Source organism: Callorhinchus milii, unplaced genomic scaffold (assembly GCF_018977255.1).
Source record: "Callorhinchus milii isolate IMCB2004 unplaced genomic scaffold, IMCB_Cmil_1.0 Scaffold77, whole genome shotgun sequence".
NCBI classification, from domain to species: Eukaryota; Metazoa; Chordata; class Chondrichthyes; order Chimaeriformes; family Callorhinchidae; genus Callorhinchus; species Callorhinchus milii.
Window position 1 is genome coordinate 199,255 of NW_024704818.1, and position 15,914 is coordinate 215,168.

The following is a 15,914-nucleotide window of genomic DNA, read 5'->3' on the forward strand; positions in this document are numbered from 1 at the left end:
GGAGTCAACAGCAACAACAACAACTATGATGTATATAGCGCCCTCCACGCCGGACGGCATCTCAGTGCGCTTTACATATTAGGATCCCGGGGCTGAGCCGGCGGCGAGGGTGGGGGTGGGGGGGGGGGGGTTAGGAGGGTGGAAGGTGACCAAAATCGCGGACGAAAAGAAAGGTCTTCAAAAGGGACCTGAAAATGGGAAGGGAGGGGCGGGACGAAGGCAGCGAGGAAGGGAGTTCCAGAGCCTCGGAGCGCAGTGTCTGAAGGCACAGACGACGAGGGTGGAGCGTAGGACTCGGGTGACGAGGAGGAGGCCAGACCCGGAGGATCTAAGTCAACGGGTACTGTGCTGAGGAGAGAGGAGGTTAGAGGGGTTGGGGGTTGCTGAGGTCTGCAGGGACTTGAATACGAGGGTGAGGATCCAACATATCATGCGACGTGTGGTTTGGAAAATATATTAAACGTTACAGCAATATGTCATTTAAAAAAACCCAAGAAACTGGAAACAATATTAAAAGACACGCAGTTCTGAAGTCGTTATTTCCAGTGAAGGGAAATGAGTTAATCAAAGCTGCAATCTGAATGCTGGAAAGCTTTGGAAAGAAATATTGGAAAGTGAATTTGTTGGTTGCTTCCGGTGCCTTTTTTTATTCAAAATATTTCGAAATATTCCTCGATTGGTTGATTGCTTAATGGGAACATCTTTTGCTTTTTCTTGGAAATTCAACGAAGTTCTACATTTTTCTTCCGGATGAATACGGAATTCAAAGCAAATCACTTGTCAGAAGATAATTACATCTTGCCCCTGAATGGAATTGCTGGAGCTGGAGGAATGAAGCTGACTTATACTGAATTGAAAGGGCTCGAACGGCCATTGATACAACCACATCTCTTTCTGTTCAGAAAACACAAGAAGCTACCCGATGTACAAGAATGAACAAGATCATGAGCAGTTGATAGCGGTGGGATTCGAACCCATGTCCCCGAAGAGACTGGAGCCTAAATCCAGCTCCTTAGACCGCTCGGACACGCTATCCCCTGTTTGCCCTTCTCTGTAAGACGAATTATAGCGTCAAATCTCACTGTTCATGTAAAAAGTTTCTCCTGCCATGACAGGGAGCTGCATCCATACTCGCACAGACTATTCACATTTCTGTCGTAAAAGAAATTCATCAACAATGTCAACAATTATTTAGCCAAAATTCATAAAAGCAGGTGTAGAAGCATTTAATTCTGATATATGTCTGGATATTAATCAGTTCACTGAAGTTTCCGTTCACCTGACAATCGAATGATCTCAGGTTCGATAGCTGGCAGAAACATTTCTTTAGCTTTATTGGAGTTGAAGCTAGGAGAAGTGTATGCTTAGGTTTTAAAGTAGCAAAGAAAACAAATAGAGTGTGATTGGAGTGGATTGAAGGAAGTAGATTTCCAGAGATTGGTGTCTTGTGACTGAAGCTCAATAGCATTAGTGACAACGAAAGGACGAGACACATAGTGAACGTCAGAGTTAGCTCAGTGCAGGAGGTGGGCAGAGTCACACAGGGAATACTAGTGTTAGCTCAGTGCAGGAAGTGGGCAGAGACAGAGAGTGTTAGCTCAGTGCAGGAGGTGGGCAAAGGCAGACAGGGAAGGTCAGTGTTAGCTCAGAGCAGGAGGTGGGCAAAGGCAGACAGGGAAGGTCAGTGTTAACTCAGTGCATGAGGTGGGCAAAGGCAGTCAGGGAAGATCAGTGTTAGCTCAGTGCAGGAGGTGGGAGAGACAGACAGGGAAGGTCAATGTTAGCTCAGTACAGGAGATGGGCAGAGACACGTAGGGAAGGTCAGTGTCAGCTCAGTGCAAGAGGAGAGCAGAACGTTGATGTCAGGAAATCAGAAAGATAGGATGGTTCTGGGCAATTTCTTCTTCCCTGTGCCAACGTGGGGCTTTTTTCAGGAATTAGTTGTTATGCAGCGCCTTGAGCTGTCCTCTCGACGTGAAAGGCGCCAAACAAATGTAAGATTGTAGTTGTTATATTCCAGCTGATAAAGAACAAACCTGGGTTTTGAGAGGAGATATTGGCTAATCAATGCCGAAATATGTTTTTATTTTGCAATTTGTAAAATATGCTTCAATTAAATACATGTTTAGTTATTAACATTGCTAATAAATATTTACGTTTATGTATGGATTGAACAAATCTTTGATGAATAATACAATATTTTCAGCGCGTGTTAAGTATTTTATATTAAAATATAAATAGAACAATATATTGCTAGTCGATATCTGCTGCTGTGGCCTCTTCTTCATTGATATTCTGCATAATAGTTGCTCCCATAAACAGATTTCAAAACGTATTTTTCCTCGTGTCTGGCTCCATATTTCCTCTCCAGCAAAGCCCCACAAATCTTTGAGGAACGAATCTCCGAAACACAGGAAAGCAAATCAGGGATGGCCAAAGTTGTTGTTCGAGCTGGCCAAAATATTAAGCAAGTGTTCTTAATCCACAAGCCCTTTCATCCTGCAGTAAGCAGGAACCCAGTTGCGGCGGTAAAAAACGTAAGTAAAACAGTTGGATGCTTTCCAAAAATAAACTACATCAATGATTGGATTACTGATTTCAAGAGTGGTCATAGGATATTGCTGCGCAGCGGTATTTCGCCCGCAACATAAAGAGTGACTCCACTTTACATTATATCCTGTGAACGTATCGAACACATAATATAAACTTCCCTTGACACGGCTCTCCCAAATCTCCTTTTCCTATCCAAGGTCATTATGAGAGCCGTTGCCTCCCAGTTTCGCTCTTTCCTCTCCTCTTACTCCCTCTGCGAATCCTGTAATCGTTTTTCCGGTCAAAAGCCATCCTGGCCATATGTGACCAGGGCTCTCTCAGCCTCCTCGTCCTGTCTCGACCTCTCCGCCACCTTTGATACCGTGGACCACACAAACCATCTCCAACCTCTCTGCTCGCACCTCAGCCTTCAAGGATCTGTCCTTGACTGGTTCAGATTCTACCTTTCACGCCGCCACCACTTCTTTGCAACAAACGGCTACTCCTCTAGGCCCCGCACCGTCTCCTGCCGTATTCCTCAAGTCTCTGCTCTCGGTAACCTCCACTTCACCCTCTATATGCACACCTTGGTGACACCAATCATAGATCCGGGTACATTTAGACATGTATGAGGATGATAGCCATCTCTAACTCTCTGCCTTCACCCTGAACTCCAGTACACCTGGCGTCCCGATGGACTGCTGTCCGACATCAAGTGCTAGAAGAGGGATTACTTTCTCCAACTCAACGTTAGCAGGACCGAGGCCCTCTCGATTCGCTCGCGCCAGCGCCTACACAACTTGGTCGCTGGCAGGATAAGCAACCACGGCTGCATATGCAAATTCACTAAGCCAGTCAGGAACCTGGGAATCTTATTTGACCATGAAATGAACTTTCTCCCCCACATCCGGGCCAACTCTTAGCCATGCACTCGTAACATCAAGGCTTGATTACGCGAACTCCCTCCTTATCGGCCTTCCCAACTCTTCTCTTCGCAAGCCGCAGATCATCTGAAATTGAAAAGCTCGTGTACTCACACATACCAGGCTCCACGACACCATCACTCTCCCTCTCGCCCGACTCCACTGCCTTCCCGGACAGCAGAATATCTAATTCAAGATCCTCGTCCTCACTTTCTAGGCCATCCATGGCCTTGCCCACTCCCGCCTCTCTTACCTGCTGGCTACCTTCCATCTTGCCCGCTACCTCCGTTCATCGGGCTCCGGTCTGCTCCATATCTCCCGCCCGAGCAGCCCTACCATCGCTGGCCGGGCTTTCAGCCTCCCTGCCCCCACTCTGGAAATTGGTCTCACCGTACGTCTCCGCATTTTCTCTCTTGTGTCCTCTATGGCCGGTCTCATGACACTTTGCTTCGATCGTGCATTTGGTCTCCCTCCCATCTCTCTGTCTTCCTTCACCCCGACACCTCGCCTGCCCCATGTTCGTGCCCCGACACCTCACCGTAAGCTCTTTGGGTCGTCCTCTCCACGTGAAAGACAGACTATAAATATAATGTTATGAAGTTTATGTTGATATAAAACGCAAGGATTATTACTATAATCAAACAAAATTGATTTATTTATTTCCAATACTTTATACAAGTTCTACAAATAAATTGTTAAATTGTGTTCATGCTATTTTATGAACAATTGAGCAATGATACGAAATGGATAAATTAACCCTTTCTTAATCTCCTCTCTGAACTTACTCTGTGTCAGTGCATAAATACAGGTGTTGGTACAGCAACTCAACCTTTGAAGCATGATTCCGCTTTCTTGGGTGATATATCGGGCGTTACTGGCAAAAGTTTTGATGTAATTATAATTGGAAAGTTGCCATTTTAAAGCATATATAACAAATGTTACCCACAACAGCATAAAACTGCCCGATATGGCGAACAGTAAGATTACACATTTTCTTCGATTGTGTAATTGAGCGTCAATTGTTTTCCCTGCATTTTTTTGACACCGAAGCTTCCTGCGGACTTTACTGGAAATCAGAATGTGCCTGATAATCAGAGTATTGAACAGGAAAACCAACGTAAAGCCAAACATGGGTGCAATAACACGGTGAAGCATTTCAAACGCTTTCCAGGAGGCCAAAGTATAAAAGCTTGATGTGAAGACACAGTACCATGGATTACCGTTAATTACAACGTAAGGATCAAACGTAAAGTACCAGGGAAGGCTCAATGAGCAGCTGAACACAAACAGATTGATGATAACCACTGTGGCCGTTCGCTTTGTGCAATATTTTGGTTTAAACTTTTGGCAGCAAATGGCTACACAACGATCGAATGTGAAAGCAACAGTGAACCACAAAGAGCTGTGAATGGTTGTAGTTAGCAACACGGCTCTAACACTGCACACTGGAGTGTAAGATAAGAAATTTATTGGGAAATACAGATTGTTAATTTTGTTTAACAAAACATCTACAAGGACAACCAGGAGATCCGCCACTGCCATGGCTACCAAATAGCGAGTAATGTTCTTGGAGAGACCACACTTTCCTCTCGACAGGATCACAATCGCCAACAAATTAACTGCAAGAACGGATAACAATAAAAGACATAATTTGGATGAATAAAAATTGTTATGCTAAAGGAGTAAAGCTGTATCAAATACCTTAGTGTTTTCTTTGTGTTGTTTCAAAGATTTTTGCCTATTATCTTGTTAGGTTGTGCTTATTTTGGAGGATGTTTATACTTTTTGTGGAGTCCAAAACTAGGTTCACAAGTGTAAGGTAGCGACGATGGGATGAAAAATAGAATTTGAAGGGAATGCTTCACGAAGAGGGCAGTGACGTTGCTTCAGTTGCTGCCTGAATGAATGAATTTAGTAGATGCATTCAAGAGGAAGACCAACAAACACTTGATGGAAAGGGGAATAGAAGATTAAGGGGAGGTGTAAAGACTCATCGATTACAAACACGAGCATGAAATGACTGATCTAAGTGGCCTGTTTCCGGGATGTAAGTTTTTTGCAAATCTTTCCAATTTTTTGTAAACTAGTTTATCGCAGCCCTTTCCATTTATGTTGCTACTTTCAAGGATTTATTTGCCTGCAATTCCTCGTACATTTGCTCTTCTATGCCTGAAATGCTCTACTCTCTCCAGCGCCTTGGGACGTCCTCCCGACGTGAAAGGCGCTATACAAAGGCAATCTTGTTATTGTTCTTGTTGTAGTTGCACTATTCAATACATACCCCTCACTTTATTTCTCTCTACCAACATGAATAAACTGACATGTAGCATTCTTAAATATCTTCTGCCAACCAATGGAGTAACTTATTGAAATCTGTAAATAAATGCGAACAACTAGGCTTACCTGGAATACCAAATGCTACAAGAATGGGATAGTAAATAGACACTATTGCGTAGAGCGTTGGAAGTTCCATAATCTGTGTTGCACTATAATATTTTGTTGCTGAATCCAGAGGCTTCACTGGATACACTGAGATCACACTGCAATAAGTTTGTACTTATATCAAGCATAAATCTGCAGCTTGCACGAGTAACTAGTTCCAATTATTACAATTAGTTACAGACAAGTAAACAAACAAGATACTGGATTCACTTGAGAATTGCATATGTATTACTCGAATTAAATTGGTAATTGGAGACCTGTTGCTCAGTGGTTAGAGCCCTCGCCTTGCAAGCGAGACACCTGGGTTCAATTCCAGCAGGGCGAAACATTGGGCAAGTTCCTTACTCCACCCGCCTAATAACAGTCCCTCCAATTAAAAGCACAACAATAAATTAGTCATTTTAATCCACGACTCTTCGTTGGACACTGCTGTGCGCAATTGGCTGCCGCGTTTCCGCCACAAATATACGGTCAATTCACTTTACAGTCTATTCTGTGAAGCACTTTGTGACGTCGAGAAGACTCAAAACGCCGTATATTAAATGCAAGGATTAATATGTTATTACTATTGTGAATTGTAAACAAAATACGTGAAAATTCAGTTCAGAATAAAACCAAACACATAATGAGTGAAAAATATTATTGAAACATTACACAAAAATTCCAAGAAAAACGAGTAGAACTTGGGACTACATTCCGTGGTTCATGCAGGGAGTTTTCCCAAGTTTTAAAATGGAATATATTCACACATTTGAACATAGAACATTGAGAACCGAGTTATATTCATTTGTAACGGTTGCGGTTTTTGCTGGTAATCAAAGCAGCAGTTTCTACGTCACACTCTGTAGTCCGCAATCCTCTTCTACATGCACAACCTGGTCCAAATGTTCCCTGGAATTAGGTAAGGAGGCTGTCTTCCCTGTTAAACCATATTCACTCGCTTCGAAACACAGGAATTCCCATGTCAGGATGCTGAGAAGCCTCCAACTTGCAACAATAATGATGATGCGTTTCTGACGCAAGGCTGATAACCAGAATATTTCATTGTAGGTCATCTGTTACAGTATTAATCTTTCAAAAAAAGATTCATATATATTAATATTAATATTATTGTATGTTTGAAGGGGGTGAGTGAAGCATTATGATGGCCGAATGGCTGAGATGTTGAACTCAAACCTCAATTGTTTGATCAGTGCAGCAGATTGTTATGATCTCAGTTGAAGTAATCTATTATTACTTCCAGCGAATAGAACTGACTATTTGGCTTTGAATTTTTTTACAGATAAATAACTTCGAGACGTCTTGAAAGAAAAGATAACGCGCTCCATCAAAGCATTATTACTACTATTATTATTATTATTGATTTTATTCAAACGGGGAAATTTAAATTTCAGATTAATTGTGTTCTCAGTTTACTTCAAAACATTTCAAAATTATGTTAAAAGGAAAATCGGTGGCGATTGCCGTAACTCGGATTCGAACCGAGGTTGCTGCGGCCACAACGCAGAGTACTAACCACTATACGATCACGGCTGTACACCTCCCTCCACATACAGTGGAGTTGCTCACAAGTACAATAAACGGTTTGCAATGATTTCTTTTAGAATCAACGTGTTAGTCGCTGCTGGCGTGGATGTGTGTTCACTTATTCCTGTAACACAGAATATTTGATATTAAACGAGGTGCATAATGGAGACAATCTGAATTTTACTGGACAAAATGTTAATCCGACGTTTCAGATCAATTATCATCTCATAGATATTATGATTAGAAATGACTGTGCTCACAATATTTGTACATCATGTATCAATGAGTGTGGATTTCATTTGTGATTTTTGTTTTGAATCGATTTTTGGCTGAACTTGTAATCTAACTAGTTGGTGATCTCGGTCTTTTTAGCGTATCGAAGGCTGAGGATTTGGATTCTTTGAGTCTAATAGGTCCCAAATGATGTTGTATTATATAAAGTGCGAAGAAAAATGAAGAAGAATATGTTTCTTCCAGAAGAGGATCGTCCATGAGTGGGCTCGAAACACCATCCTTTCGGTTAAAAGCCGAACGCGCTAACCATTGCGCCACAGAGACTTCTATGCAACCTTTCGGAAGAAAAATACCCCTTTAGATTTACATATTTTTGTCAGGGTTAAACCCCGGATTGACAAAAAATGACAACGTCGGTAAGTGAGATATTCAAAAGTGAAATATGAAGCCAAATAGATGGAAACACTGACCACTGTGTGATATGGGATTGTTTGCTCATTAGCACCTTGTTCTACCACAACAGACATTCAAGTGAAACACACATGCCGCAAAACTTGATTTGGATCAACTCAGCAACTAATTTTGGAAGAAGGTATTTTGGAGAATAGTTTGAAATGTAGTCAGAAATATAAGAGTTACGTGTTAGTAGATTATTTAGTTCACGCTGAGTATAGTGAACTTGAATATTGTTGGTCTGTTCTGGTGTGCAAATTTTTCAAAATATTCCAAAAGGTTCCTCATTTGGTTCATTGCTGAGTGGGAACCCCTTTTACTTTTTGAAGTCTGAAGATATTTACCTCTTGACAATGAAAGGAATTGTTGGAGCTGTATAGGTGAAGCTAATTGATGATGCAATCAAACTGATCGATGTCCACCGATACCAAAGTCTGATGGTATTGCCTCTTGGAAAGAAAACGTTGGCCACTGGTAAATCATTGGAAGATGGATTCATCTTGGTACCTTCTGCAGACAGCTGGTTCTGTTCAGAAAACACATCCGACGCGGCCGAAGTAAAAGATGAACAAGATCTTGAACATTTGACAACAGTCTGTTTCAAACCCACGTCCCCAAACAGACTGGAAATTAAATCCAGCGACTTACGCCGTTCGGCCACTCTGTGCTATGTTTGTTCTTGTCTGCAAAACACGTCTAACAACATAGCTCTCTACCTTTGTTAAAATTTTGTTTGCTGCCATGTCGGAAGCCTGGATTCATATTCAGACAAACTTTTGAAGTATGCTGAGTAAAACAGCACCAAATTTAGCAATTTATAAAAAAAATTTCAAGCGTTAGTAGATTGATATTGAACAAAGCAATTGGGGGANTTTTTTCTCAATTGGTTGCCCACCTGCACCGCTTTTCAAATAAATTGTCAGAAATTAAACTTCTTGGGCGGATCACTTGCCATTGGTTTGAAAGGCTGCAAAGCACCAGTCACTTCCTTCCCGGCTTCAAGACATTGACTTTTTATCTCCTATTTCAGCGATTATAAACTGTTGCCCAACGTGCATTAGGAAGATTAAATTTTGTTTCAGGTATTACATTGCATTGCTTAATTTCACGATTTTTGTGAAATATCTGAAAGTTAGGTGGAAAAGTATTTGAGTTTGATTCATTTCTGAACAACAATAAGTTCACAGAAGTTTCCGTAGTGTAGCGGTTATCACGTTCGCCTCACACGCGAAAGGTCCCAGGTTCGAAACCTGGCGGGAACATTTATTTAACTTTTGTTATAAAAACATATTAACATTCTCGAATATTAACGATCACACAATCTTTTAATTGAATTGGTTGGAGCCGGTTAACCTACAGAGACTATGAAAAGAATGGCCATTTTGTGAAGCTGGAAACAAACAAAGATTTCAGGCATGAAAAAAAACATTAAACGTGTTTCAGCTGATGAGTTGCATTCCGTGGTTGGAGCAGTTTTGAAGCACATGATGTGACATAAACAGGTGTAGAGTCGGTTTCCGTTTGATCTGCACTTCTCGAGTCATTGCCGAATATAACCTATTAAAGTGAAATGATTAACATAATGTCGCCATCTATTGCGCTCAACATATTCCCCTGTGCGGAAAAATATGACTTTAGAATGCAACAGTCACAGTCAGATGTGGATAATTTGTTTTCATTCAACAACAATAACTTGTATTTCACACAAGACAATTTAGAGTGGAAGGTTTAGACCTGAAACTCCAAGGAAGGGTATATTAGAGATGCGGCGAGGAGACCTGGGTGATTAGGTTTCACTGTGGAGATTGGAGACACATAGAGAGTGATTGAGTTGGAGAAACAGAGGTAGATTTCCAGAGCCTGGTGTGTTGTGACTTAAAGTCAACACCGTAATTGACATTTAAAGGTCGGGCACAAACAGAAGTTCAGTGTTAGCTGAGGGCAGGAGGTGGGCAGAGACCCATAAGGAAGCTCAGCGTTAGCTCAGTGCATGATGGTACCAGGCTCTCATTTAACTTGGAAAGAAGAAACTAATACAGTGTTGTATNAAAAATACGATATCAATCTCATATTTAATGTCATTTTTCTGAAATAGTAGAAAAGTAAATCAACACTTGTAGCTTCTCATTTCCACCACTGCCGCTCCCCACCAACCCCCCTAAAAAATAATAAGCGTGACGCCCAAACAGCGAATTGAACCATGGACCCTCAGATTGCCGTCAAATCATCATTTTAAAAGTCTGATGCTCTACCGGCTGAGCTATCCGTGCTCCGTGATCTCTGTTTAACGCGTGTTTTCTCTGTATAAGAGACATGGTCTCTGTATAACAGGTCTGGTGTCTGTATAACAGGCCTGGTCTCTGTATAACAGATCTGGTCTCTGTGTAACAGACTTGATCTCTCTATAACATTCATAGTCTCTGCAAAGAAGGCCTCTTTATGCATAACAACATTGGTCGCTGCATAAGTGACCACGTCTCTTTATAACAGACCTAACCTCTGAATAATTGGGGTAGTATTCACGATGGATTAGGTGCGAGGATAGCAGGTAAAGAAAGTGAAGAGGGAATATTGAATATGCTTCTGAACAAGACTAAAATCTCGCTTGGAAGCTTCATTCGTTAAAATCTAATAATTTGGTTGTGACTGGCCCCCACTTTTTATTGTAGGTTAACTGTGGTTCCTCCAATTTTGAACTGTTAGGATTAACTGCTTTTAAAAATTCTACGAAATTTGGAGGGCATATATTGGCCTTGAAATAATATGATAACGTAAGTGTTAACTCAGATGCAAAGGCCCTGTATATGATGGATTACGTTTCTTGCATCGACTGCAGCGGGGGTTGGAAACCATCCGGGGTGGGGAGGGGAATGCGAAGCCTGGAGAATGTGACCGAGAAGTCGTATCTATAAAGCAAAATTCCTGAAGAATTTATAGGCTCTTCATGTACCTTTGTTTCTATGTGACACGGGAACTTTGTAACTTTCGTTGTTTCTATCAAACTTCAGAAAATTTTACTTCGGCATATGTGGGAAATAAACAACACTAATTCTAAGCCGTTTGGAGAATTGTTGTTCAGAGTCAGTAATACCAATCGCCAAAGCGCAAACCATCCAAAAATATCTGCTAATAGAAGTGTGAAATTGGGTGAAAAGATTCCAACGCACATGCATTGAAACACAGATATACACACAAGCTGAGACACACATACACACATATACAACGAAACAAAAAAAATCAGACACAAACACACACAGACACACACACAAACACACAGAGCCATTCACACACACTCATATGCATGATCGGCCTCAAAAAATAATACCAGGAATAGGCAGCAGATGGCGCTACCTTACACAGAGCAGATCGGTGTACGTGACCTCAGATGCTCAGTGGCGTGATAAGCTTTCACACTGGATTGTAATGGTGATATCAATGGACTGCAATTGTGACATGACTGGACTCTAATGAAGACAGGACTGTACTTTAATGGTGACATGACTGGGCCGCAATGGTGTCATGACTGGACTGTAATTGTGACATGACTGGGCTGTAATGGTAACATGATGGACTATAATGTTGGAATGACTGGACTGTAATGGTGACATGCATGGCCTATAATGGTAACATGACTGGACTGTAATTGTGATATGACTGGATTGTAAAGATGACATGACTGGAATTTAATAGTGACATGAATGGACTGTATATGTTGACATGACTGGACTTTACTGGTGACATGACTGGACATTAATGGTGACATGATTGGACTGTAATGGTGACATGACTGGACTGTAATGGTGACATGACTGGGCTGTAATGGTAACATGATGGACTATAATGTTGGCATGACTGGACAGTAATGGTGACATGACTGGACTGTAATGGTGACATGACAGGATTTTAATGGTGACATGAATGGACTGTTATGGTGACCTGACCTGACTGGGGTGTAATGGTAACATGAATTGACTGTAATGGTGACCTGACTGGACTGTAATGGTGACATGACTGGACTGTAATGGTGACATGAATGGACTGTAATGATGACATGACTGCACTGTAATGGTGACATGACTGGACTTTAATTGTGACATGACTTTTCTGTAATCGTGACATGACTTTTCTGTAATCGTGGCATGACTGGACTCTAATGGTGACATAACTGGACTTTAATGGTGACATGACTGCACTCTAATGGTGACATGACTGGACTGTAATAGTGACATGACTGGACTGTAATTGTGACATGACTGGACTGTAGTATTGACATGACTGGCCTGTAATGGTTACATGACTGGATTGTAATGGTGACATGACTGGATTGTAATGGTGACATGCCTGGACTGTAATGGTGACAGACTGGACTGATTTGGAAAGGCAAGGCAGCGCTTTACACTGTCAGCTCTTGTGTGAACGTCAGTTACTGTAAGCAGCTTCGGTCCCTGTAACTACAGGGGAACTCGTGGCTGTTAGTCAGGAACATGGAGTTCAGGGCAGAGGGAAGGGAGACCATTCTGCACATGGGTGGACTTGGGTTGTCCTGAATGTAAATGACAAAAACGTATCTGTACTGTACAGATATGTGATTGTCATTTACATTCCTCCTCCTCCTCGTCCTCCTCGACCTGTGTCCTGGCGGTGGTCGGTGTGCAGGGGTTGGCCGGTGGGTTTGGGGGCGGGGGGTGGTGAGTGGGGGCAGGAATCGGAGATTTTGAGTTGGATATGTGGTGTTTGACGTAGAGAGAGAGGGAAACAGAGCTGAACAGAAACAGATGCGAATTGTATCACCACTGCTGGTACGGAAGCAAGAGATGTAAGCGAGAGGGAACAGCGACTGCTCCCGGATCCAACACACCAAAACGCATAAGCACACACATACACACACACACACACACACACACACACACACACACACTGAACACCTCACGCTCAATCACACACACAGACTGACCTACACATATAAACTGATCTGCATATGCATCCTCACGCTCTGGCATATAAATAATAAAACACACAAAAACGCAGACTGGCAAACTCACATAGACAGTGAACCACACACACACAAACCTACACATGCACATGGACACTTACAGAAACTAATCTACATATCCTCACACATAAATCGACGCACGGTCACGCACACATTCACTCGTATAAAATCACAGAAGCAAACACACACACATTCACAAACGGAGACAAACGCATATACACTGACCTACACACACACAGACACACAACACACAGCCGCGCGCGCGCGCGCTCACACACACATATACACACAGACAGACACAGTCATATTGGCAAATACATACTGAAACACACGAAAACACAGATAGACATACACTCACACACTGTGAGAGTGAAACACAAATATGAAGCTGCATTCAAAAAAAATACATATGAAGAGACAGACAGACACTCGCCAACGTATGTTGTTAACCGACTCACAACATTTCTGCAAAATACACTTACATCAGAACGTGTACGGGAGGTGAAGATTTAAATTTACATTATCTCTCTCCGTGACCTGTGAGTTTTGATGGTCAGATTGGAGGGAGCTTTCCTCCATCTCTGACGCTAACCTGGGGATGTGAACAGACAGTGTAGCAAGTTCTAGATTTCTGTTCATCCAAAAGGTTATCAGAGTTTGCTAATGAAATAATCTAAGAATTAGAAAGAATGGAAAAGTGACCACTTTGCGAAGCTCCTCCCTGAATTTCGTCTGTGTAACCGCATAAATACATGTGTTTGTACAGGAACTCAAAAGCTGAAGCATGTAAGCAGTCTGCAAGATAATATATAGATGTTCACCAGGCACTGACTTGTAAAATTTTTTAAAAATCTCTGGATCACTGCCACTCGCTCCTCTATTCTTCTTTCTATTGCTGTGTCTCCGCAATCTATTTCGGACTCGACTCGCCACCAGTATGTGCCTGACCGTCAGTGCGTTGAAAAGCAAAATCATAACGAATGGGAGAATTGGTTTTAAAATGTAATAAACCGTGTCAAACGCTGACCAGTTGAGAGAAGTGAAATAGGTTGCTTTAGGTTCGCATCCCCACGGTATATTATTCATTATGTACTGTGGTTCAACTATAAAACCCCAGGGAATGTTTATCACAACTGAAATCACGCTCAGTACTGCTATCAATGTACAAGCAGCTTTATCGGAATAATATTTTGTCTTCAGATTTTGACAACAAATGGCCACATATCGATCAAAGGTGAAAGCCACAGTTAACCAGACAGAGATTGATGTTGCTGAACCAGAAAGGACCAAAGTAGTCCACACACCGGTGTGATGGAAACGAATGAGTTTGGGAAATAAGAAGGGATAACTCGATACAAAATCACTGAAAAGATAATCACCATCAGATCTGCTGCTGACATGGCCAACAGATAGAGAGAGACAGATTTGGAGAGACCGCACCGCCTTCGAGACAGGATCACTGTCGACACCAGGTTAGCTACAGGAAGAAAGAAAAATGCGCATCACAGTAATGCAACGAATTGAATGTACTTAATACATTGGTACAGCTCATACAGTTTCAAGAAATCTACACAGAAACAGCCAGAGAGTCAGATACAGAGCGAAAGACGGAGAGAGACAGATACAAAAACAAACATAACTTGTATTTATATAGCGCCCTTTTCGCGGTGTAGGGAATTGGAGCGCCTTATATAGAGAAACACACAGCGTGAGTGAAACGGATACAATAACAGAAGCAGACAGAAGGCACACAAGACAGATAACTCATCAGGGACTGTAACAGTAGTTAAAAATGTGTATGATTTTTTTCATTGCCTGTTTACAGTTTGCATTGTAACTAAAATAGAGTGAAACTGTAATTATGTTACACAATTTCAATACAGGATTTCGCTATGATTCTTACGGGTTATGCTTAGGGAACGCAAAAACAGAAATATTGCTTATGCCCTCGAAAACAGTTTCGCTGTTTGTGTGCAGTTCTGTTCTGGTCTGACCCGGAGGTAAAAACAGCAGCACGTAGTAAGCAGCAGAAATTCACAATCATTTTCAAACGGAAACAGATGAGAGATTAACTCACAGAGACAGAGACACAGAAACAAATGCATTCGCAAACAAGAACAAACGCACTCAGAAACAATGAGACGCACACAGATGGGGAGAACGTTGGACAAACACACAGATAGCAAGACAGAGACTGAGACAAACAGAGGGAGATTCACAGCGAGAGAGACAAACACACAATGATAACCGCACTGATAGAGAGATGTACATTTTGATAAAGAAACCAAGCGAAAGACAGATTTATAAAAATATATGTGTATATATACACGTACGCATGCAGTGATATATACACTCATAAAGAGAGACACAAACACACAGACAGAGAAACAAGCAGAGAGTTACAGGTGCGCAAGAGAGAGGTCATTGCAGAGAGCACAAGAGAAACAATCAAATAGGGATATACAGAAATACAGAGATGGAGCGACACAGAGAGATCCTGAGAAGGAGACAAACATAAGCAGTTATATACACAGATACAGTGGGAAACAAAAAGTCGCATACAGACAGAGAAAGACAAAGTGAAATAGAGAGAGAAAGAGAGAGAGAGAGAAGAGAGAGAGAAGGAGAGAGAGAGATATGCAGAAACACACGCAGACAGCGGCAGACAATTGCACACATCAATGTTCCTCAGAAGCTCTTGGATTGAGTGACATTTTTGTTAAGGATTACTATCTTCAGAAAAGCGATCAACCAATCGACTCACAACCAGGTTCCTTATTTCTGCTCGGTAAACAGAAGCATATGGAGTG

At 41.8% G+C, this 15,914-nt stretch overlaps 4 non-coding genes across 4 annotated transcripts; 1 reads left to right on the plus strand and 3 right to left on the minus strand.

Moving 5' to 3' along the window:
- Positions 1–953: 953 nt before the first annotated feature.
- Positions 954–1,035, minus strand: trnal-uag. The gene has a single exon. It is a non-coding gene; the product is annotated as a tRNA-Leu (tRNA).
- A 6,323-nt stretch (positions 1,036–7,358) lies between these two features.
- trnah-gug lies at positions 7,359–7,430 on the minus strand. Its single transcript has one exon. It is a non-coding gene; the product is annotated as a tRNA-His (tRNA).
- A 479-nt stretch (positions 7,431–7,909) lies between these two features.
- trnak-uuu lies at positions 7,910–7,982 on the minus strand. Its single transcript has one exon. It is a non-coding gene; the product is annotated as a tRNA-Lys (tRNA).
- Positions 7,983–9,300: 1,318 nt separating this feature from the next.
- On the plus strand, positions 9,301–9,373 carry trnav-cac. The gene has a single exon. It is a non-coding gene; the product is annotated as a tRNA-Val (tRNA).
- The last annotated feature ends 6,541 nt before the right edge of the window (positions 9,374–15,914 follow it).